General features: G+C 33.5%; 1 pseudogene; it reads right to left on the bottom strand.

The window, feature by feature from the left end:
* Window positions 1–1,392: 1,392 nt before the first annotated feature.
* Window positions 1,393–3,208, bottom strand: LOC105870360 (RNA-binding protein 34 pseudogene; annotated as a pseudogene).
* Window positions 3,209–25,399: the final 22,191 nt, after the last annotated feature.

Consider the following 25,399-nt stretch of genomic DNA (forward strand, 5'->3'; position numbering starts at 1 on the left):
TTGGGCAGCATTGTCCCCTTGCAGTTTTGCCCATGTAAATACCTCGGTGCTATCATTCATAATAGATTGCAAACCCTGGAAAGCCAAATCTATATATAACACAGCACTTTTTGGCATTTCTCATTTCTTTTTTTTTCTTTTTTTTTTTTTTTTAACAAATGTGAAGTAACATTTTAATGTATTTAATAATCTTATCTTCCCTGCTTTAAGAACCAGCCCTTTCATAGGAGAGTCACAATTAAGTTTATGCACAGAGACTACACATGAACATATCACCTATATAGTCTACAGATGTTGCATCTTTATATAACTGGAAATATATGCAAAAATATTCAAGAATGATCAGATAATAAATATTTACTTGAAGCCAACTTACAAGGCTCTAAGCCCTATAAGGGATACTAAGCATAAACTATCCAGTCCCTAAATGCAGGAAAATAGAGCTCTCTCTGCTCTCTACAGAGTTGCATTTTAAAGACTCACTAGGTTTTCCTTGTGCTAGTCCCAAAAGACAGGATTTTTAAAACAATCAGTAATAATCACCTTCCCCACTCACTCACCCATCGAAGTGACAGGATGTTTGTTGATTGCAGATTCTGCCCGCCTAAAATCAGCCACCCTGCTTTACCCTCATGTGGCAGCTCTCTGCTGGACACGGACCCATTCTGTAAGAACCGTGAGGGGCACCAGTCTCTCACAAGGTTAAGCCCCAAGGGAATGCAATGGTAGCCTCTCCCTCCTTGTTGAACTTTATTTATACTCTGTGACTTAATTACCATGTTTTATTAGAAATGTTTCCTTTAAATACAATTTTTTTGGAAAGAATTTTTCATTCTACTGGTTAACATTAAGAATCACAAGTTTTCCTGAGAGAATATTTTTCAAATAAAAATAGAGAAGCAGAAATCTGCTTTACAGCCAAGTTGCCAAGGACTTCAATAACCAGTCTAATCCCTGGTTAGAAATAAAAAAAAACTCAGAGCAACATTTTTTTTAGTATTCTTTTTGGTTAGTTATTAGGTTGATAAAATAACATAAAAATTCAGAATCCCACTTATCATAAGTGCAAGAGAAAAAAAGAAATGAGTGGATATTACAAAACAGCTCTCAAAACCTTTTTCTTAGCAATTATGATTAGACCTTGGATCAGTGTTCCTACTTTAATTATTAGGATATTTGGTCTAAGTATAATCAGTATTGAAGTTTATTGTTTGTTTTTCTTTCAGTTTACTTATTTTTTAACTTTGTCTCATCCCAAGTAATATTTTTTTTTTTTTTTTTTGAGACAGAGTCTCACTTTGTTGCCCAGGCTAAAGTGAGTGCCGTGGCATCAGCCTAGCTCACAGCAACCTCAGACTCCTGGGCTCAAGCAATCCTCCTGCCTCAGCCTCCCAAGTAGCTGGGACTACAGGCATGCACCACCATGCCCGGCTAATTTTTTCTATATGTATTAGTTGTCCAATTAATTTCTTACTATTGATAGTAGAGACAGGGTCTCACTCTGGCTCAGGCTGGTTTCGAACTCCTGACCTCGAGCAATCCGCCCACTCCCAGAGTGCCCAAGTAATATTCTTGAAATAACAGAAGTGTTAATTATCTACTTCTAACATCCACTAAAATAACAGCCATTATAATTCTGAATGTTCAACCTAAGTCTAAAATCATCTCTGATACAATCAGAAGTAACACATAATCCATGGTAACTAATCTTAAAACAAATGTTTCAAAGGTAGTATCACAATGTGAATAAACTAAGAATGTAGAAATCTCCACATTTTATATACATCATTCATAAAAAATTGTAAAAGTCATTACATGCATATTAGCAGATAATGCTATTAGCAGATAATAGTACTTTTACTAACTACTTAGTTGGGGGGAGTAAAAAGCAGCTTCTAATCACTATTTCAGTTTTCTCTGTTTCTTAGTTCGACCGCTTTTCTTCTGTCCTTTCTTCTTCTTTTTAATGAGAACAGCTTTTTCGCCAATAAATAAACTCTTAGAACGTCCTTCTGCATTTTTGGAAGCAAAATGAAGTCCATGCTTAGGTTTACTGACATTCTTCAAACCTGGATTTGAACTCTGTTGTTTTAATTTTTCTTTATTAACAGAACGCATGACTCTGAGTTTTCTTCCCATTAGTTCGGAATTATTTAATTTCAGAGCAAGATGAACAGCATCTGTATTCTCAAAGAGTACGTAGCCAAACCCTTTGCCAACTCCTGTAGCTTGGTCTCTCACAATCCTCACTGCCACGATACTCCCACAATCCAGAAAGTGTTTCTCAACGACAGATTCTTCAACTTTGTAAGGGAGATTCCCCATAAATACTGATCTCTTGTCCCTCGATGAAGTCTCAGATGCAAGATCAACCCTAATACGAAATCCATCTGCAATCTGAGTCCCATTTCTTTTCAATGCTTTTGTAGCAGCACTCTTGTCCTTAAACACAACATAGGCATTAATATTTTTCTGATCAGGATGAATTTTACGCTTTATTGCTGCCAACTTTTTGGATAGAGTTCCCTCTGCTGGAATCAGAGAACAAAATCGTACAGATTCTATTTGTCCATACTCTTTAAAAAATGACTTCAGCTTCTTCTTATTACATGTCACAGGCAAATTGCCAACAAACACAGTTCTTTCATTCTTTGATCTCTCTTCTTCTTGGTTGATCTGAATTTTCTTTCTTTGATTTACATCTGTGTCATCTACATCGTCAAGTACTTTTCTATGTGCAACTTTAATGCCAGATTGAGAATTTTTTCCTTTCTGCCCTTGTTTCTGGTGAATTTCTTCTTCTAAATCAGCACTCGCTAGAGCACTTTCCGTTTGCCAACTTTTTGTCTGCATCAGAGTGTTTCTTCTTCACTTTCATTTTTTTTGCAGGTTCTTCCAAAAGTGGTCTTTGAATCTGGGATGTACTTTCTTCCTCCTCATCCCGTTTCCTTTTTCTAGTGGTTTCTTTAGGCGCGGGCACGTACACGGGTTGAACCTGAGGCTCGAAAGAGCTGAAGAGGGACGCCAGCCGACCTGTGCTGCCTCTGGAGAGCTTGTCGTGGAATAAACTATTGGCGACTTGTCCAACCAGATAGTCTCCGGTCAGATTCCCGCGAACACCGTCATCTGGGTTCTTTCCCTGCTCGGCACTTTTTTTCCTCCGTTTGTTCTTCTCTTCCACAGCCATTTTTATTCCAAGGCCTCTGAGCGGCATTTCTCATTTCTATCAGTGGATTTTAATTTTTTTTTTTTCCTGTATTGAATTCCTGGTACCCTTTATCTATTAAGAACCAGATAAAAGGAGAGTGTTCTTTTGGAAATAGATATTAAGGAGAAAAATATCTACCCACTCTGTCCCAATCTTCCTCACCGAGCTAGTCACTGGGTAGATCTCCTGGGACTCTTGGAATTCAGAGAAGGCATTGAGAACAAGAAACACTTTGGGGCCCATATATCAATCGAACCTCTATTCTTGCCACCACGGCTACTCTGTTATGAAGCCTGATGTGCTAGCATTGTGAACTGCCCGGCTGTTTACTTTCTTTTTTCTGGTGAAAGCTCTGTGATCATTGAGCCAAGACACTAAAATCAACACACTTTTTCCCTACTCCCATAAGAACATCCAAATGATTCTTCCAAGATTTCCTTGTAAACAGTTGTCTAAATTTGTTCCTTCAAGTCTCTCTCAACTGATCAAGCCATTTGCCACTTTCCAGGTTCCTATATATTATGAATTAAGATATTCTTTCTCCAAGCACTCTCTGTAACTCACTTGTACTCTCCATACATAATCAAAACCAATCCTAAAAGTGACATTTCTTTATTAAAGTCCCTATCTTTTGTTATGACAATACCAAGTTTATGATGGGCAATTCTAGATATAGTTATTATATAATTCATGTATTGGTAGCATTCAGTGATTTTTAGGGCTGAATAGCATGCCAAGAGCTGTTATTCAAATAGTAAATATTTCTTTACTGTATGTGACCTGGCTGTATTCTACAACTCTAGAAGTTTATAAAATCACTCTTTTACTATGTTTCCCAGAGATTTCATACAGTATCTTTATCTGCTACAAATACCTTTAATAATATGTGATCTGCTAGATCATATATGCGCCAATAGGTAAGGTCATTTGTTTCACAGGCTGAACTTTGTGAAGAGGCTTAATTTGCTACGAATCTCACTCAAACCTGATAGCCTACTGCGTGACCTTTCTGGGTAGGGGGGATGAGTATCCCAAATGTGGCATATATCCCAAATCTAAAATGGCCTGCTAGGAGCTTGTCTTTCTCTTAGTGCATTGAAGATACAAGATACAATATTCTGTCCTTTATTTGGAGAAGGTGTTCTAGCACGGTTCTGAAAATCTACTTATAAGAACAATATGACTTTCCTCTGCAGGCAAGGTTGGGAGCCTAAAAACCTTCACTAATGTGACTAGTCCTGAATCTTTGGAGAGTTATCTCTCAGCTCCTGGAATGTGTGTATCTTATCAGGGCATCCAGACTACTTGCCATTTTCTACTTATCATGTGCATTTAAGTGAATACCAGATTATCTCTTTTAACAGAGATATGATTAACAAAGAAATGGGGCAAAGCCGTGAAGTGAATTGCTGACCTTTACAAGTTAATGTTGATTTATCTTCATTGTCCTATCACATGAGAATTAAAAATAATATATTGGCTAAATAGTTTAACACATTACAAGTTCCAAAAGTTGTGTTGAGCTAGTCTAGTGAAGATACTGCATTGAGCCTAGCTGCTGTGTGATTGGGACTAACAGTTAGTTAAGGTTACTGTGTCTCACTGCCATGCAGTATGATTCATCTGGATTTCATAGGAACTGGGATGATGAATAAAACAGAGATAAAATGGGTCCCACTAATCTGGCTTCTTTTAAGTCATTTTGTATAACACTAATCTTTCCAGTCTATACAGGGTGAAGTATGGTTTCTAATTTACTTAGTTGGCTAGAGATGAGGGCAATTTCATAGCTTTCAACTATTGTTTTTTAGTATCTCTTACTTAATAGATCTGGAAACCAATATAATGATTCTATCAGATGCTGATTATATTCATGTTGATTATATACTCAGGGACCAGGCTAATGACTGGAGGGTGGCACAGGACACTTTGGTCTCACTGCGAGATGGATTTTTGGCTTTGTATGAGCCTACTTAAACAGGGTCTATGATGGTGCCGTTTATCTACTGGTATCAGTATCAGCTCAGAACCTGTATGTAATAAGCCTTGTAGCAGCTGTATATTTCTTTTTCTACAGGATACAGTTATTCTGGCAAATGATCATAGGTCTCATTGACAAAAGCATTAACAGATTTGCTATTGTATATGCTCACTGTGACATTGCTGCAACTTTGCTTAAAGTGAATAGGCCTTCTCTTTCATGGCTAGACTTTAGATCTGCTAACTGGCTCAAGTCTCAAAAACTGAAAGAAATTTTGATTTTCTATTATGATGGATGTCATTGGTCTTCTGTTTACCTACTTTTGAGGTTTTTCACATAATCTAATTCAAGCAATGCCCTTCTTAGCTGCCATCTATCTCCTTCACAGGGCACTATAGGTTTATTAGAAAATGCCACAGACATTGTAGGTGAAGATCTGATTACCATTCTGGCCTTACTACTCAATACAGTAATCATGTCACTTTGCCTTGGTCATTTAGGTACCATCATCTGTCTTACGCTATTTTGAAATGCTACTATTTTCATTAACAACAGAATCATTCCTTGAAAGCAATCCTGTTTGCAGAAGAGAGTTGTCATTCTTCTATAAACAATATCAGTAATCCCTCTGCTTAGTAAATTCTTTATTGCTTTGGTAAATAGTGTGTTCCATGAATCTTCCCAGAATTGGTGAAGGAAGGGGCAAAAAGGTGGGGCGCTAGTAGCTTCTGTTGCATTATTCTCTGCTCCTTGGTCCACTGTAGGATAAGATAAACTTCTCAATGTTACTTTCTTCCTTATTTCATGGAAATGAGAATATGTCTTTAAGCTTCATTTCTGAAAACTTTTTGTAAACAGACAACAAAATGGACAAAAATAATATTGTGAAGTTACAAAAGACAAGCATATACACAAACTTAAAAATAATATTTGTCACTATCTTGTTTTAAATGTAAAATCCCTGGTATGCCTGATTTTCATATATTGGATCCAATTGCATCAGGCACAGACTTATAAAAAATTACTCAGATTTAGCCCTGAGGTAATTGGGTTGGCATAGTAACTAGATCCGGTGAGTTTCTGATTCTCCCATTTTCCACTTTGTAGATTTCCCCACAGTGTAGCTTCAGTATTTTCTTTTAGGGCCCGAATATTATAATCTGCTGTTACTTAGTCATTTCTATTATGCTTGCTCATACTCACACCCAAGGTCTGAACCTACAAGGCAGAGCTGGAACAAAGTACCCTGTGTGGGTCTCTTCCCAAGAAAGTCACAATTGAAAGAAGGCTACACTATCATATTTATTTTGTAATATTGTTAGAGACATATGTTTCTAATTGAAGTATTTAGGAGTAATGTGCTACACCCTCAGGAATCCTTTCACCCAAACAATAATCAGTCTGCTCTACTTGCCCTTCACAAGTGGACTTCAGTATTTCCAATAGCCTTTCCTCTATTCCAAGGAACTTCTTCCTCAGGTTAACCCATATTCCTATCAAACTATTTTGTCTTCAGTGGCTCCTGTTACCAATTCGAAGTTGAATGATTTTCTAGAAATTTACTACTGCAGCTATTCTACCTAAAAATCAGAAACTTTCTGTCATCACTAAGAGAAGAGTCTTATTACCGAAAGTACCATATGTCGATGTGAACTTTTCATTTATTATTTGTTAATTTAAAGATTATATTCCCCTTTGAACATTTTTGTAATTATTGAAGTCATCTGACAAGATGTGTTTATGTCTTGATTATTAAATCAAAATAATAAGGTTTATTTGACTTCATATAGGATCACAAATTAATCCCATTTCGACCATCAGCTTTTGTATTTGTGCTATTAATGAGTTTAGACTGCTTATTTATTTATTTATTTATTTGTTTTTTCCTCAAATCCTGAGTGTTCATAGACTGCTTATTTAAAACCCCAGCCTTCTCTTAGTCATTCTCTTAGCCTTAGTTGTGGGAGTTAGTGTCCATTGAAGAGAATACATAAATATTTTGACTAAAATATTGAAATATAGTGCAGAAGGATAATAAAGGAATGATTTCTTTAAGCTGGCTGTTATTTTCAAGACAGTTTCTCTTCCAGAACTTTTTTTAAGATCTTGAGTTTTCATACTCCACCTATGTACTAGTTACTTTTATGAGAACATATTCATCCATAGGAGTGGACAAAACAGTGTTGATGTGGAAATTATACTCAGTATACATTTGTTGACCACATTTTATTTCCCAGCTTTGATAGATCTTACACCCTAAGCCAGTCGATATCATAACCAATATTTATAAATAATTCTAATATGCCTAAGCTCTTTGATATTACTGAGGAGTTACCCTGGTCTGTCTCTCCATGGAGGGTGTGTAGTGCAAAAGAAATGCCATGGGCTTTGCAATTTGACAGAACCAAATTTGCATTTGGCTTGAACTTTACCAATTTGTTTGAACTTTGGAAAATTGCGTAACCATTTTGAGCTTCAAAAATCTACTCTATAGAATGGTGATGATACCTGATTTCATTTGATTGTTATGACATTTAAACACAGTTGAGTAGAATGACTGGTTTATATTAAGATATATTTAATGGTAACTGCAACAGGTCTGTATTACTGCTTAATGAATTACTGAAAACTTAGCAGACTAAAGCAACACACATTTATTTTAAAATTACTTTAGGTCATGAGTCTGGGCATGGCTTAACTGGGTCCTCTGTGTAAGATCTCAGAGGGCTCCAATCGATTTTTCAGCAAGTTTGTGTCCTTATCTGAAGACTTGACTTGGGAATAATCCATTTCCAAGATCATGTGGATTGTTGACAGCAAGATGAAGTTTTATATAACTTAATGTATCACAGAAAAAAAATCCTATCACTTTTGCCCTATTCTCTTGGTTAAATGCAAGTCACAAACACCTCTCACACTTAAGGGGAGGGATCTATCACAAAGGTATGAACACTAGAAGGCAGGAATCATGGGGTCCTTTTAGAGTTTTACTGTCACAGTAATTCTGTTATTATCTCTTCAAGTCCTAGATCTCTTTTAAGCTTTTAAAGCCTTTTTGGCAATGACTGCACAGAACCAGGATCATAGATTCTTGCTCATGAAATTTCTTTCAGTGTTTCTGAATGAAAATGTATGAGTGCAATTTTTGTTTTCCAGTGGGTTCTTATATGTAAAACCAATTTCTAATAGCTTATGGGGTATGACTTCATCTTCTTCCTTAAGATTTCAGTACTAGAATACCAAATTCCTCACTTCTGAAATTGAATCAGATGTTTTCTCTGGTTGCATATATGTTTGTCTTATCTAAATATATCTGCGTCTATAAAATCATTAAAATTAATATATCACATTAACCAAAGAACAGCTTAAGGGAAAATATAGATTTATTTAAATATATATATTTAATATATATTAAATATTATAGATTATAAAAGATTATTATTAAAGATAAATAAAGATTATAAAATATATATATATATATAAATTGCCAGAAGACATATTAAAAATTATATAACAGTATTGGTTATCAGATGAATACAAATTAAAAATCATTATGAAATACCGCTATATACCCACAAAAAAGGTTAATATTTTTCTTAAAAAGATTGGTAATTTAAAGGCTTAAAAAGATTATGGGACAACTAAACTGTCTTATATCACTAATAGAAATATAAATGTGTAAAAATATTTTAGAACATTTTAATAGTATCAACTTAGGCTAACCATATATTCATTCTATGACCAAGCAATCTCATTCCTAGATTTACAGCTAAGAAAAAAGTAAGCATAAATGCCTACTAAAAGACAAATGAAACAATGTATTTTATAATTTTATTGATAATAACCCCAAATGGAGATAATCCAATGAATATCAGTGAGCAAATGGAAATATATATTGAGGTATTATCATACAATGGAATAATAAACAACTAAAAAGAGCAAAATACTGATATGAGCAATAGATGTGAGTCTAACAAATCATTGTCCCAAGTGAATAAACCAGACAGACTAGAACAAATACTGATGATTTGTATGAAGTTTAAAATAGGCTGAACTCATGATAAATATTATGAAAGGGTGATAGATGTTTGAATGAATGTTTTCCTCTGAGGCAGGTAATAATTGGGAAGGGGAATGAGGCACTTTCTGGGGACCTGGACATCATATTTATTAATATGGATTTTGTTTAGATGGGTTTATATATATAAAAAGTATTTAAGCTGTATACTTAAGAGTAACACAGCTTTTGCACTTTACAGTTTGTATGTTATATTCAGTAAAAAAATAAAGGCAAACACACACACAGCCTCTTCTGCCTTATTTGGCTAAAGGGGTGTGGAGATGAGCCTTAGGTGTAGTAGTAGGAGCATAGGACTGGGCTTTTATACTTTCTTCTTTAAAATAACCTTTTTTCCTGCCTGGACTTTTGTTTCCAGATCTTAAACTGCATGAAGTCTAAAATCCTTTACTATTCTGCCTATGGACCAGGAAGTAGCTAAAGATGTTATAAAACCTTCTTAGTTTTAGTACTGTTAATATTCACAAAAAAGTTTAAGTTTGGCAATTTTACTATTTTTACAATTTACTAAGTGATATATTTTACTCATGTTCAATGTAGACACAATATTTCCCTTACCCCCCAAATATAGGGAGAGATATATATTCTTATAGCTGACATTTTGAATAATCAGAGTCAATAATTGCTAAATGGCTTTTTCTTCTATTTTAATATCATCTGCTAATAAAACTTCCCGATTAAAAATTATGAAATGGTGGCCTAACCCAAACTTCCTAACTTCCTAACCCAAATTCCTAAAAATTCCAAATTCTCTGCTCTATAAAACGAGGAACTTAGCTCTAGAAATCTACAATGATTGACACATACCAGTATATCATGATAACCAACACAACTTATTGTACCATTGAATGTTTCTACAGTCCTCAGTTTATCAATTGGTAACTAAACCACATAATATAAATCAAACGAGTATTTAGCTATAGAAATCTCTACTAATGAAGTCATATTTTGAGACACTCAGTACAGAGACATAGTTAGCTATCTGTTTCAATTTCTATGAAAATCACTGATATATTTTAAAAATGTTGGCTTTAAATATTCTATATATTTATGCCTTTGATGGTTTGAGAATTCAAATCAAAAGATTTGATTTTAAATACATTCTGAGCAACAGTGGAATTTATCAGATATTTTATTTAATTCTTTGAAATTACAATTTGTCACAAAAATTGAAATTGTAAAACAATGAAAAATAATCATATCTCTTCCCTTGTAAAAACTTTTCAATGGCTCCTTACTGATCTGGTGATAAAGTTCAAAGAACAGAAGTATGTGTTGTGTTTTCCCTTATATTAATATAATGGAGTATCTGCTTCGATATTCAGCCTCAACTCACACTGTTCCAAATGTCACCACTATGTGTTAGCCATCTTAATGTTTTTAATTTCTTAAACATAAGCTTTTCTGTTGCCTGTGGACATGTGGAAATTTTTAATGACATTATAGTACATTTTAGAAGATTTTTTTTCAAATTTTGCAATTATATTACCACATAATAGCTGTTTGAAAATAAGAGAGTTAAATTGTCTTATGCAAGAAAATGGAGTAGAATCTAAGCACTACCATTTCCCTAGCAATATGGCTGTTTTTGAAGAAATGCTTTTGATATTTTTTAAGCCTTTCACACAATTACAAAATATATGCAAAAGAAAAAAATTACACATAAATGTCCTTTCATTGATCTACTGCTATCTTATAAAATACTTCATCATTTTAAATATATTTAATTTCTGACTATAATCTACCTTTTTCCTATTTAGTGAATGAATAAATAAGTGAAGTAAAAGATAAAGAAGCAATGTAGCTCTTTCGCTGCCTAGGTGTGTGATCGTGGGTGGGTGTGGTGGAAATGAAGATGTGTGTCATCTGATACTACATTACAAAAAGTACTGCTTTCTTGTTGGTCTGTCTCTTGGATTATATGGTCTGAGAGATGCCCTTGACATGTCACGAGGACACTAAAATAGCCCTAGGGAGAATTCCAAGTGGCAGAATTGGGACTGCATTCAATGTCCGTATGAAAGTGATGCTTGGAAATTAATCCTCCCCTTTCAGTCATGCATGGAAATGAATGCAGCCTGAGGAACATCTTGATTACAACCTCATAAGAAACCCTGAGTTAGAGCCACCTTGCTAGCCAGTTGCAAATTCCTAAGCTACAGAATCTATGAAATAATAAATGTTTGCTGTTTTAAGCTACCTAGTTTTGGGGGAAGTTTTACACAGCAAGTGATAATTAATTCAATATGCAAAACAAACAAAAAAACACACATAAAACAGACATGGTTGACAACTCATATCATACACAAAACTTAACTCAAAAAGATCATTAAATTAAATGTAAAACTTAAAATAATAAAACTCTAAGAAGAAAATATAGAAAAAAAAATCTTCGTGACCTTGGGTTAGGCCACCATTTCATAAGTAGGACTATGAGCAGTGGTCCTTTTTCTCCCCAGAAAGAAAGAAATGAAACATTGGAAAAATCAAAATTAAGAGATACTCTGCTTTAAGAGATAGTCTTGAGTGAATCAAAAGGCCAAATATAGAAAATCTTTGCAGTTGCATATAAGAATCTGCTATTGATAATATATAAAGACCTCTCAAAACTTAATAAGACAATAAACAATCCAATAGAAATGATGAAAAGATTTTAACACACACTTCACTGAAGAAAATATATGTCACTAAATAAATATATGGTTGATAAATAAGCACATGAAAAGATGCTTAATGCCATCTCACTAGAGAGATAAACATTAAAACCATAAAGAAATACTCCTGTAAGAATATTTGTATTGCTTAAAAACAAACAAAAAATGTGTCCATGCCAAGTGCTGACGAGGACGCAGAGCAAAGAGAGCTCTTACACATTGCTGATGTGAGCAAAATGTAGTAACCTTATGTGAAAGAGTTTGGTAGTTTCTTATAAAGTTAAATGCTGTATAAATTTAACCATTTGATCCAGCAATTCATTCTCAGGATATTTACCTAAGTAAAACAAAAGCTTTTGTTCATACAAAAACCTGTAGGTAAATGTTTATAGTGGCTTTCTTCATCATTGCAAAATCTGGAAAAAATTGAAATGTCCCTAACTGGAGAATGGATAAAGGTAGTATTCATGAAATCAGCAGTAAAAAAGAATAAACTATTGACACATGCAACAATATGCTGAATCCCAAATGCATAATGCTAAGTAAAAGAAGACAGACTCAAAGTACTACATATTATATTATATTATTCCATTTGTATGTTATCATGGAATATGCACAATTTTTCAGTTTTGTGTATTAAACCTTGATATAAAAAATGAAATAAACAAAATAAAATGGTTAAATAACTTCTCAATCATCATAAACATTTGATAAAGATGAACTCTTAATATAACATATTAGAAAATGTTTATATTTATAGGTCAAGTTTAATTTAGGCAATCATTTTTTATAACATTTCACCAAGTAGGCAAACCACAAAAATGTTTAAGGAAAATCTAGGGAATAGCTTTTTACTTATGCTTTTCTTCCAGTTTCCAGCATTTTAAAGACTTATATTTGCATCCTAGAGAACAATTTTGGCTTGTCAAAGAATTAGAGTCAGATAACATATTAATTAGCTCAGGATGTTCTGAATTCTACTTTAGTTTTCTCCTAATTGTTATTCATTAATTTATATTATATATTAAAAATAGTCACTTCAGCCATTTATGAGGTTCAAAGCAATGAAAATAAGGCAGTGAAAGTATCAAAGCTGGTGAGCTTGTTAGTCCTTATACTTTATACTTGTTAGTTCATTCATTCTTTTTTCTAGGTATTCATTCAGAATTATTTTAATTACTACCTATTTAGAATCAAAGTATTGTTGAAAAAGCTGATAATTTAAGGTAAATAAGATGCAGAAATTATCTTCACATAGCCTATGGGATAAAGAAAGAGAGAGGAAAACAAACCATATTATATTTTGTTATTAATATATCTTATGTATTATACTATATAGTATACTATATCATATTGCATTATATTACATTTCATTATATTCTATTGTATTGTAAACAAAATTTTGATAGTATATGTATATCTTTTTTTATGAAACTCTAAAGGAATGTGAAAGCACTATACACATAGAAGCCTTTATGAATTCAGTTGTATAAAATAAACCTGCTTTTATTACTTCCACAGTTTTTTGCTTAATTTTAATAATCACAATGAATGGGTTATACACATTTTGACATAATTGCAGATTTTATAGATCAAATAGGCCAAGATATTAAGGTCATTTTGAGAAAAAAATGTCAAAATCATATTAATGTCACTAGAGTCATTTAACTAAAGTTATTATAAAATATAAACATGCTTGATAGATCTACATTTCATTACCAACTTGATTAGCTAGGATTTTATTCTGTAGGAGAAATGTCTTTAACTTTGTATTCCATAATATATAATTCTGCATGCATTCAATAGAACTTTCATGATAGGTAAATGTAGATGTGATGCTGGTGAATGATTAATGATTTATTTTTTTATAATGCCACACTATTAAATTAATGAGATTATAGATAACCATTGAAAATGTCTTTGGGTAAAGGCCAGCAGTTATACCCTAGAGATGCCAGATGTGGTAACCAGGAAGTACAATGATGTCACATTTTTTGTTGTTGAAAAGAGGTGACAGCTCGGTGTGTGTGGTGCATGTTTATCACTCCAGGATAGCCTCTCACCTGTCTCTGTGAGGACCCATCCTGGGAAGGAGCTGAAGAAAAATGAAATAAAAATAAAACTATAAAGAGAAGGTGTTTGATTAAACACTCCACATCCGATGAGTTGGTCTGGCTAGAGAAAATGTGATTCTGTGTACAAAGAAACAAGGCTTTAGTCTAAAAACAATAAAACTAACATTTCCTTAAGACTGTCTGTAAACATAGCATTTGTGTGTAGATAGAGTTTATGGAAATTATCCTACCTTCTAAAAAATAATTGTGTTCTGTTATGGGGCTGAACCGTGTCCCCTAAAAATTTAAATGTTTGAAGTTCTTACCCAGAGAACCTCACAATGTGATTGTATATGGAGACAGGGCCTTTAAAGTGGTAATTAAATTAAATTGAGGTCATGTGTGTGGGTCCTAATCCAACATAACTGGTGTCTTTTTAAAGAGGGGAGACTAGGATACAGACAGCACACAGACTGAGGGGTGGACTGTGTGAGGACACAGCAAGAAGGAAGCCATCTTCAAGGCAAGGAGAGGGGCCTCAGAAGAAACCATACCTGTTGATACATTGATCATGCACTTTTAGCCTCCAGAATTCTGAGAAATACATCCCTGTTGTTTAAACCACCTAATCTGTGGTATTTTGTTACGGCAGCCAGAGAAAACTAAGACATGTTCTCATTCCTCCTTCTTTTTCCACACATTGTGCCAGTTTCTGCCTCACCCCCACAAACAGTTTTACAAAACAGGACCAGATTAGTCTTTTTTTTTCCCTTTTGTTTCTGTTTATCTTTTATTTATTTTTACTTCAGCATATTATGGGGGTGCAAATGTTTAGGCTACATATATTGACTTTGCCTCACCTGTGTCAGAGTTTCAAGCATGTCCATCCTCCAGACAGTGTGCACCACACCCATTAGGTGTGAATATACCCACCGTCCCCTCCGACCCTCCCCCCTGCCCGACAGCCAATGAATGTTACTACTATATCTGCACATAAGTGTTGGTCAGTTAAGTCAGATTAGTCTTTTTAGAATACAAGCCATATTGTTTCACATCTCTGCCAGAAAACTTCAAGGTTATTGAATAAATAAAAATTATCTAGCATGATATATAAAATATTTCAGAAATTAGCTCCAAACTATTTTTATAAGCATTTATAACCTGCTTATCATTCTCAAAACACATATTGTTCTTTTATTTTTCCTGTTTCCCTGCCTTTGCAGATGTTAAGCCATCTCCTTAGAATGTCCTTTCTCTCCTTTTCTACCTGGTAATATTTGATCCTGCTCCAAATCCTATCACAAACACCTCTTTTTTCATGCTTCATTTGACTACCTCCAGTCAGAAATATCTTTCTCCTTGTATTCCACAGAATTATGTGCTTATTCATTCATTCTCAAATATTAATTAAATGCTTATTGAAAGCCAAACACTCTGCTAGGTAAGGGGAAACAACAATAAAACACATGGAGTTTCATGAACCTTATATTCTATTGGAAAATAGGTATTAAATTAAAAATTATATTTTTTACAGTTATTGCAGCACATTTATTCATTCATTAATCTTCCTTAGGTTGTGCACAATGCATTTGTAAGTATTCATAGGAATAAATGATAAATGTTAAAAATTAAGAATAAATTTATGCACAAACACGGATAATATTGCTTATAGGTAGAGTCAGAGGTTTCCTACATCCCATGATGCCAAATACCTTATTCACCTAGGACTCTACCCATCTGCTTGGTAATTGTTAATCTGTGACAAGGAAAAAACCAGTTTATAAATAATATAGAGAAAAATGTACAGATTGCAAATATAATGTGATTTTGACATATCTATACTAAGATGTGACAGATTCTTTTTTTAAAAAAAATCTATGTATTTGTAGATTCACATGCAAGAAATAATACAGAGAGGTCTCTGGCAAACTTTACCCAGTTTCCACCAATGTTAGCATTTTGTAAAACTATAGTATAATATCTCAATGAGAATATTTACATTTATACAATATAATGCTCTTATTCAGATTTCTCCAGTTTTGCTTTTACCCATGTCTGTGTTTGCATGTGTGTGCATGCATCAAGTTCTATATAAAGAGTTATTATTTATTATCATCCGCATAGGTTCTTCCACTACAGTCGACATACTGATGGATTTCAATATCCAAGATCCCTGTGTTAGCTATTTATCCACTCCCAACAGATCTTTTTGAGATATGTTTTATCTATTACTTTTTTACAAATAAAGATGACATAGACATAGTATCCCAAGAAGAGAAACATTTCAGTTAGTAGAAAGATAAGTACAGAAAGGAAAAATTAATGGAGATGGGGAAGATCATTATTTATTTTGATTCACCATCACAGTATAGTTAAATCAATAGTAGGCACTTATTATATTCTGGGAGTTTCCCTAAGCACAAAGATATGTTTATGAAGATAAATAAGGTAGTAACTTAATTTACATATTTTTCTCTCAATTGTGAGAAGGAGTCAGTCTGAACAAGAGAAGTACTGTGAGATACACAACACACGCAACTCCTGAACAACAAAATGGCAAAGAAAAGAAATGGTGCTATCCATATTAAACTATTTCTTGATTAGCTTTTCATGCACACATAGTAAAAATTTATCTGCAAACTCATTTTTATACCACATTGCCAATCATAAATTATTCATTGCTTGGAAATATTTTATCTATAAATTTATTATTATTCTGCTACAAAATTATGTACATGATTCCAATAATTTTTATGGTAAATATCAATCCTTAAATATTAGAAAATTCCTTCCATTATTAAAATGAGTTATCATTGATATAATGATTAATACACAATAAGTAATGTGAATAAATGAATATATTATACAAATAATTATTAAATGCAAACACTAAATATTAATAAAATTTATCTATTACTATTTCATAAATAAATATTATCATCTTTTTTCAAATTATTAAATTTTTGAATAGATGAATTTATGACTGAAAGTTATTTTAGTCTTCTTGTAGTGATGAAAACTATCAATCAAGTTATTATAATTATCACTTCTCCCAGGGAAATTCTGAAATGCTTCTGTCGTTCAATACCCTTTTGGACTCAGCTAATATGTTTTCTAATCTGGTTATCTTTAAGATGAATTTCACTGTGAAGAAAATCCTCTCTGTTAAAGACAAGATATTTGGAGGAATATTTATTTGATATATTAAAATACCTAAAAATAATAATAGCTGCCATTTTCTAACTACTTAAAATATGTGAGTTACATTTTCATGTATACCATTTCATTTATCTTATTATAACCTTCTAAGATAAGACATTATTATATCAATGTTACATATAAAGGAATTGAAGTTCAGATTGGTTAAATGAGCTTTCAAAGATCTTACACTTATTTAATAAATGATAACACCAGAATTAAAAGGCCAGAATGGTCAAAGTCCAAAGCTCTCAACTGCTGTTCTAACCTGTCTCCATGTGCTATGAGTCTCAATATGAGCAGGCTTTGTTTATTTTACCAAAAAAAGGTAATTATACTTACAAAGCATCTGCTTCACTTTATTTTTATGCTTCATTGGTCATATTTCAGAGCTATAGTAACCCAAACATCATGTTACTGGGATAAAAACAGATACATAGACCAATGGAACAGAATAGAGAACCCAGAAGTAAATTCACACATTCATAGTGAACTTATCTTTGACAGAAGTGCCAAGAGGATACAGTGGGGAAAGAACAGATTCTTTAATAAATGTTACTTGGGCAAACAGAATATCCATATGCAGAAGAATGAAACCAGACCCTTAACTCTTGCCATATATGAAAATCAAAGCAAAATGGATGAAATATTTAAATCTAAAGCCTGAAACTATGAAACTACTAATAGAAAACATTGTGGAAATGCTTCAGGAAATTGATTTGGGCAAGGAATTCTTGACTAATATCCTCAAAGCACAGACAACCAAAGCAAAATTGGACAAATGGGACTATATGAAGCTAAAAAGGTTCTGTACAGCAAAGGAAATAATCAACAAAGTGAAGAAATAACCCACAAAATGGGAGAAAAAAACTTCAAGCTACCCATCTGGCAATGGATTAATAACTACAATGTATAAGGAGCTCCAAGTACTCAAATGGAAAAAATCAATAATCTGATTAAAAATGGGCAAAGGATCTGAATAGATATTCCTTAAAATAAGATACAAACATGGCCAACAGGTATATGAAAAAATGTTCACATCATTAGTAATCAGAGAAATGCAAATCAAAACTACAATGAGATATCTCTCCCCGGTTAAAATGTCTTTTATAAAAAGACAGTCAATGATGAGTGCTGTTGAGGATGTGGGGAAAGGGGAACCCTCATACACTGTGGGAATGTGAATTAGTGCAAACACTATGGAGTTTCATCAGAAAACTAAAAATAGAACTACCTTATGACTCTGCAACCCCACTGCTAGTTATATATCCAAAATAAGGGAATTCAGTATATCGAAAAGATATCTGCACTCTATGTTTATTGCAGCACTATTCACAATAGCCATATTTAAATCAACCTAAATGTCCATCAGTGGGTGAATGAATGAAGAAATTGTAGCACATATGCACAATGGAATATTATATAGCTACAAAAAAGAATGAAATCTTGTCATTTGCAACAACATGGATGAATTTGGAGAACATTATGTTAAGCAAAATAAGCCAAACACAGAAGGACAATTCTCACATGTTCTTACTCATATGTGGGAGCTAAACATTAAAAAAAATTATCTAATGGAGATAGAGAGTAGAATGGCAGTTATCAGAGGTTGGGAAGAGTAGCAGAGAAAGGGTATAAAGTGGGGAATGGTTAATGAGTGCAAAAATGGAGTTCAATAGTTCAATAGTTACATAGGATGAACAATACTTGCTAGCACCACAAAGTGACTATGATCAACAATGAGTTAGTGTATATTTTAAAGCAAGTAAAAGAGTGGAATTGGAATGTTCCTAACACAAATGAAAGTGCCTGATTTGATTAATACACATTGTATGCCAGTATCAAAACATCACATGTACTCTATAAAGATAAACTATTATTCACCTATAATAATTAAAAAATATAAAATTATAAAAAAAGAACTCAGAGGAAGCCAAATTAGGATCCTAAGTTGTATGATGAATCATTTCCCATTGCAAATCTCCTAAAATTGCCCTTGTTGATAGGAGCATTACTGTGGTGGAGAAGGACCCTCTGGTGAAGTTTTCCCAGGCATTTTTCCGGTTAGCTTTGGCTATCTTTCAAACCACTCTCATAATAAGCAAATGTCATCATTCTTTGTTTCTCCAGTCAACAAGCAAAATGACTTAAACATCCCCAGAGATCATTGCCATTACCTCTCGCTCTTGACCAGTCTACTGTTGCTTTGACTGGACCACTTCCATCTCTTGGAAGTCGTTACTTTTATTGTTCCTTACCTTCAGAATCATACTGGTGAAGCCAAATTCATTTCCCATTACAATTCTTTGAAGAAATGTTTCAGGATCTTGATGCCACCTGTTTAAAATTTCTATTGAAAGCTCTTCTTTTCCCTACAGCTGATCTGGGCTCAATGGTTTTGGCACCCATCGATTAGAACGTTTGTTCAACTTTAACTTTCCAGTCAAAATTTTGTAAGCTGAACCAATTGAGATGTTTATGGTGTTGGCTATTGTTTGTGCTGTTAATCGTCGATCCTGTTTTATTAGGACACAAACAGGATGAATTTTTCCTTGCAAATTGATGTGGATGGTGTCTCTGCATCAGGAACCAGGGTCAAAACCAAACACTAGACCAAAAGACTCTCCTAGCAGAGACCTACGTGTGTGTGTGTGTGTGTGTGTGTGTGTGTGTGTGTGTGTGTGTGTAATTTCATAACTAGTAAGCAAGATCTCTTGGGAGAAGTAAGAAAGATATATATGAGGAGGCGAATTTATTTTGAGACCCAAATTACAGCTCATCCTTAAACAACATGTGTTTTTCAACTGCACAAGTTCACTTATATTAGTACAAGAATACTTTTTAACCAAACATGGATCAAAAATGCAGGATTCAAAGGATGCAAAACTCACCTGTATGAGTTCCTGAGTTGTGTATACGTGTGAGGGTTCCACGGGGCTGACTGTGGGACTTGAGTCAACATGGATTTTGGTACATGTGAGGGGTCCTAGAGCAAATCCCCTGTGTTCATTGAGGGATCACTGTATGGTAAAGATTTACCAACTGTATATAAGGAGAAACTAAAGCATTTCCCAAAAAGTCTACATAAAAATTGAAAAATTAAAAAAAAAACAAAACTTGTTAACAACATTCTAAGCAGTACATTTATCCCTGGTCGAAATAAGAAAGAAAGTGAAGAATAATTAGATAATGGATATACTTAATCACAATGTTTAGGTCAATAGAACATCAGAGGCACTTTTTGATACTGAATGGATGGATTGCCTAGTCAGATGAAACTACCTATGTGAAAATTAAACTTTCCAGCACATATTTAATCTGTGAAGAACAGACCAAAACTAGGGGACCCAGAAAATAAAATTAAAATTTCAGCAATAAAATAAACTGAAGTTAAAATAACAATAATATATCTCAACACTGAGGCAGGGGGAACTGGAGGGCATCTTTCCTATAATTTGTCATCAAAAGAGGTGGGGCTATTAGTAGATATTGCCTTCTGTCTCTACTTCCACAGCAACTTCTACCTCTGTATGTCTTCTTTCTTTTGTCTTCCTCAATGTCCTTGTTGCTACTGTAAATCTTGCCAAAGAGAATTGGTGTGGATTTTGTTTTCAGACTGAATACTTTGGGAAATTATTCAATCTTTCAATTACTAAGTCAGCAGTGAGATAAATTATGTATGTTTAATTTATCAAGTGGCAACTTCTGCCTTTCTTTTGTTCTAGTTGTACCATTTTTCACCTTACACATTAATGTTCTCAGAATGAAATAGCTTATGAAATTGAAAGTTGGCTCATAACCAAAACTCTCTATATTTTTTGACAATTCTTAGTTGAGAAATATTACTTTTACAGATCAATGTCAAATGACTAAGCTCATAAGTGTTGTTTCCTAAAGCTTAAAAAAATCAATACTTGTATCCCTCTGGATTTCTTAGTACAGCCACTGACAGCTGAGGTATTGTAAAGCAGGTGGTTATAAATTGCAAGTAGGCATTCATAGCCACCAAGATCTCAACCTTAGTAACCCCACTGACCAACAATTGTGCCAGCCTCTTATGGATGCCAAAAGTAAAGCAACCAGACAATCTACCATTAAAAAGATTAGAAAAATAAAATCAATATGCCAAACTGACTTGTTAACAAGAATTCTGGTTTAACTTACATTTCAAAAATAGATATTTTCTCTTGTCTGAATACATCCTATACCCTTGTTCATGGAATAACTATCAAAAAGTTATATTGAGTCTAATGGATTAAATTAGAAAATGTGCCTGATTCCTAAATTACACATTTACCTTTTACCAAGACATCTGTTTCATCAGTAAAACTATGTCCTTATCTACACTATGTCCTATAAACAGAGATATATGCACCCAAACACATAGAGATTTACATGAAAATCAATTGAGCCACATATTCGTGCTGTTAAAAACACAGGTCATGTTGATTTAAAGCCATTTACCTATTGATGGCAATTATACCAGAAGACATAACAAGAAATTGAAATGAGGCATCTCATTATCTATCCGAGAAAAAATATGTTCCATCTTTATTTGTAGCAAAATTACCTATTTAGCTCCTTTCATGCAGGAGACTAAATTATCACCATAAAGTGGATCTTAATGTAGACCTGGGATTATATCAATGATAACTAGACTTCCCACTCCTACAAAACATCATGATCACAAAAGAAGTAATAGACCTGGATGACAGCTTCCATGTCAATGTGTGAAAACCCTAGTGGCTTCTGGCATGGAACTTACAGATACCATGCTGTTTTTGTCTCTGTGCTCTAGTGTTTAATGAAAGTGTTTCCTTGATTCATGGAATATATAGCATAAGGGATATCTGGAGAAATAAATAATGCATTCAATATATTCTTTGTTATCAAAAGCCATTCTTCAGTTATAGTTTCCTTATCTATGGAACTTAAATATTGAACATAGCATTTCAGTTTTTCCTCTATGGGACATAATTACATTACAAATTCTAAGGACACTTCTATCAAGTGATATGGCTAATGTTTTGATTTATTGTACTCATTTGGATCTTCTTGTCTCAGTAGTGCTGAAAAGTTTGTCTTAATTAGGTATTCATTGCTTCTCAAGTTTTCAATGCTATGTGGGATACAGTAGTTGGAAAAGAAGGAATGGAATCATCAAGAATAACTTTAGGGCTTTATTTTTGACTTTTGTTTGACCTTGGAGCAGATAATACTCTTTTAAAAATAAGAATAATAATGCTTACATGTCAGTACCTGCAGATCATATTAAACAAGGTATTCAGGTGTCTTCATCTATTTGTGTTGCTATAAAGGAACTCCTGAGGCTGGGTCATTTATAAAGTAAAAAGGTTTATTTGGCTCATGGTTCTGCAGGCTGTACAAGAAGCATGGTGCCAGCATCTACTTATGGTGAAGGTTTCAAGCTGCTTCCATTCATGGTGGAAGGTGAAGAGGAACTGGGATCACACGATGAGAGAGAGAGAGGAAGCAAGAGAGAGGGGAAGATGGTTCCAGGCTCTTTTAAAGAACCAACTCTCATGGGAACTAATTGATCCAGAATTCACTACTTAATATGAGGATGACACCAAGCCATTTGTAAGGAACCTATCCTCGTGGCCCAGATACCTCCCACTAGACCCAACGTCCAACACTGGGAGTCAAATTCCAGCAAGAGGTTTGGGGAGACAAACATCCAAACTATAGCACCAAGGCTATGTTAAAGATGTGTCGAGATTATACCCATTGTACATTTTTATTTTAATGTCTACACTTTTGGGTTCGTGGTAAATATTATAATAAACTGTAGTTAATAGCCTATAAGGAAAGAGACGTTTTTCTTTTGCATCAGTTGCCTATAATAAGCAAAAAAGGTACATTGGGTTTTTTTTTGTTAAACATAAATGAACTTTAAAGATGACCTGAAATATAGTTCCATTTTTAACATAAGGATTTAAGGCTTTTTCTTTTTCTGAATGTGTGATTAAAAGTAAGATTACAATTCAATAGAGTCTTCTAAATATGTCTTATCTTCTTTAACCATTGTGTCCTTATGTCAGTAGAGCGCCTATCTTACCTGGCAGAGAAGAATATGTTTTCCTTCTTTTCATATAATAAAACACAGAAATTTGAGAGCTTTGAAAAGCCTAGAACTGTGGTGTATTATTTAAAAACATAGACTTTTATTCAAACTGAATCTGTAAATATCCTGGCTCCATCTCTCAGCAATCCCCCTGAGTGTCAGCATTCTTATTTATGAAGTGAGGACAACAAGAATACCTTCCATAAAAAGTTTACTTTTATGTCTGAATGCATTAATGTAGGTAAAAGCCTTAAAACAACATCTGGCACAAAATAAATTATCTCTAACAGCTATCCTATACTACAATGCAAGAAAAGTTTGAAACATTTAAACAAATCGGGAAAGTCACATATTTGTGTTTGCTCTTAATGGCTTGAAACAATGAAAAATAATTTGAAATAATCAAATGGCGATAGATATACAAAGTAGTATTTTGTAAGTGTGTTACTTTGTATCTCTTCTATTGGACAAAAGGATGTTCTGAGTGAGCCTAAGTTAACGTACAGAGTTGGATTTCTAATTTTTTTTTTTTATAATTTAGGCTTTAAAAAGAGGAGGGATTTTTATTATTGGTTTTTAAAACATTCTTATAGAGTATTACCTGAAAGTATAATGGTTATGAGGTGAACTTAATTATCTACTAAACTATGCGGGCTATTTTTGATCTCAGAGGAAGAGAGAAGGGACTGATTTCTTTAAAGACTTCAGAGGACTCAAGGCACAAGGAGCATTATCTTCAGTGTCTAGGTGAGAGGGTGTGAGAAGTAACTTTGGAAATAGGCTATCGCTCACAGGCCTGACAACTTGACAGAAGACTGGGAGCTGTGCAAGCATCAGGAGACACAGATAGTGACATTCAAATCTGAAGCACTGTCACCAATGGCTACTATGAAACTCTCCCAAGCAGCTTGCCACATAGAGAGATGTGACAAGGATGAGAGGAAGTAAAGAGAAGAATAAAAAAAAAAAAAATGAACGATACTGGGTAATAACTATCCCCCACCACACGTATACACATGGCTTGTGGGTTTGTGAGCAGTATGAGATATGCCTTGGAACCTGCTCCAAACCATTGGAGGCTTTAGAAAGTAAGCACCTTGCAGAACAGCTGGCTGTTCCTAAGGCCTCATTTTAATTCACAGACCTGGGAGTCTTACATCTGCCTACATCTTTGTTTAGTGATTATTGACTCCACAAAGAGTGTTGCTGCAATTTTGAACAACAACAACAAAAAAAAGCTTTACAAAATCTGGCAGAGGTAAATGGTAAATGCACTTGTTGATGTTGTGACATACTAACTATTTTTGTTGACTACTGAATCTTCAGGAATAATTAGTATTAGTCTTGTCCATTGATGGTTTTAAGTCATGCCTTAGTAATCTTTTCCATAAATTCCCAGCACTCAGAAAATAATAATTTTCCTTTTTAATGTTCATTATTAATCCATATTTAAAATTACAAAATGGTATCATAAAACATATTTATAAGCACACTCACACATATACAGATTTTTTAAATAAAATACTCTCATACTATTAATATTTCTTTGCAATTTCTTTTCTCACTGAAGTGTAATAAACATCATCTGGAAAAAGAGGTATAAATTTAATATTGCTTTTTAAACCTACATAGTATTTCATAGTGTTATGTTAAAGGTCAGTAAACATTTTCCAACTTGTGGATATTTTGGCTTTTCCTATTTGTTTATCACAATAAGCATTGATATATATATATATATATATATATATATATTTATTTATCCTGGTATTATATTTTTATAAACTGGATCTTCTCCTCTATTACTTTCGCTGAAAAACAATTGCTGGGTCAAAGCATATGTGCATTTTAAATACTAACAAATTTTCCCAGATATTTTTTCTATTGGGCTGCTTGACACTTTCTCATAAAATTGTAGGAGTTCTTTGTTTATTATGGTATTTTATCTTTTTGAACTCTTAGTTATAAGAAACATAATTAATTCAGGCTAAGTTAACAACAACAACAAAAATTATTGAAGTATACTGGATAGTATAGATCATTGAGAGGGCAAAATAGTAAGGAAAAAAACATGCCAAATCATTTTATTTCACAGCATTATAACCAGTAAGGTAGTTACTAAAAAAGAAAAAAATAGCTATCTG

This window comes from Microcebus murinus, chromosome 14 (genome assembly GCF_040939455.1).
Source record: "Microcebus murinus isolate Inina chromosome 14, M.murinus_Inina_mat1.0, whole genome shotgun sequence".
Classification (NCBI taxonomy): Eukaryota; Metazoa; Chordata; class Mammalia; order Primates; family Cheirogaleidae; genus Microcebus; species Microcebus murinus.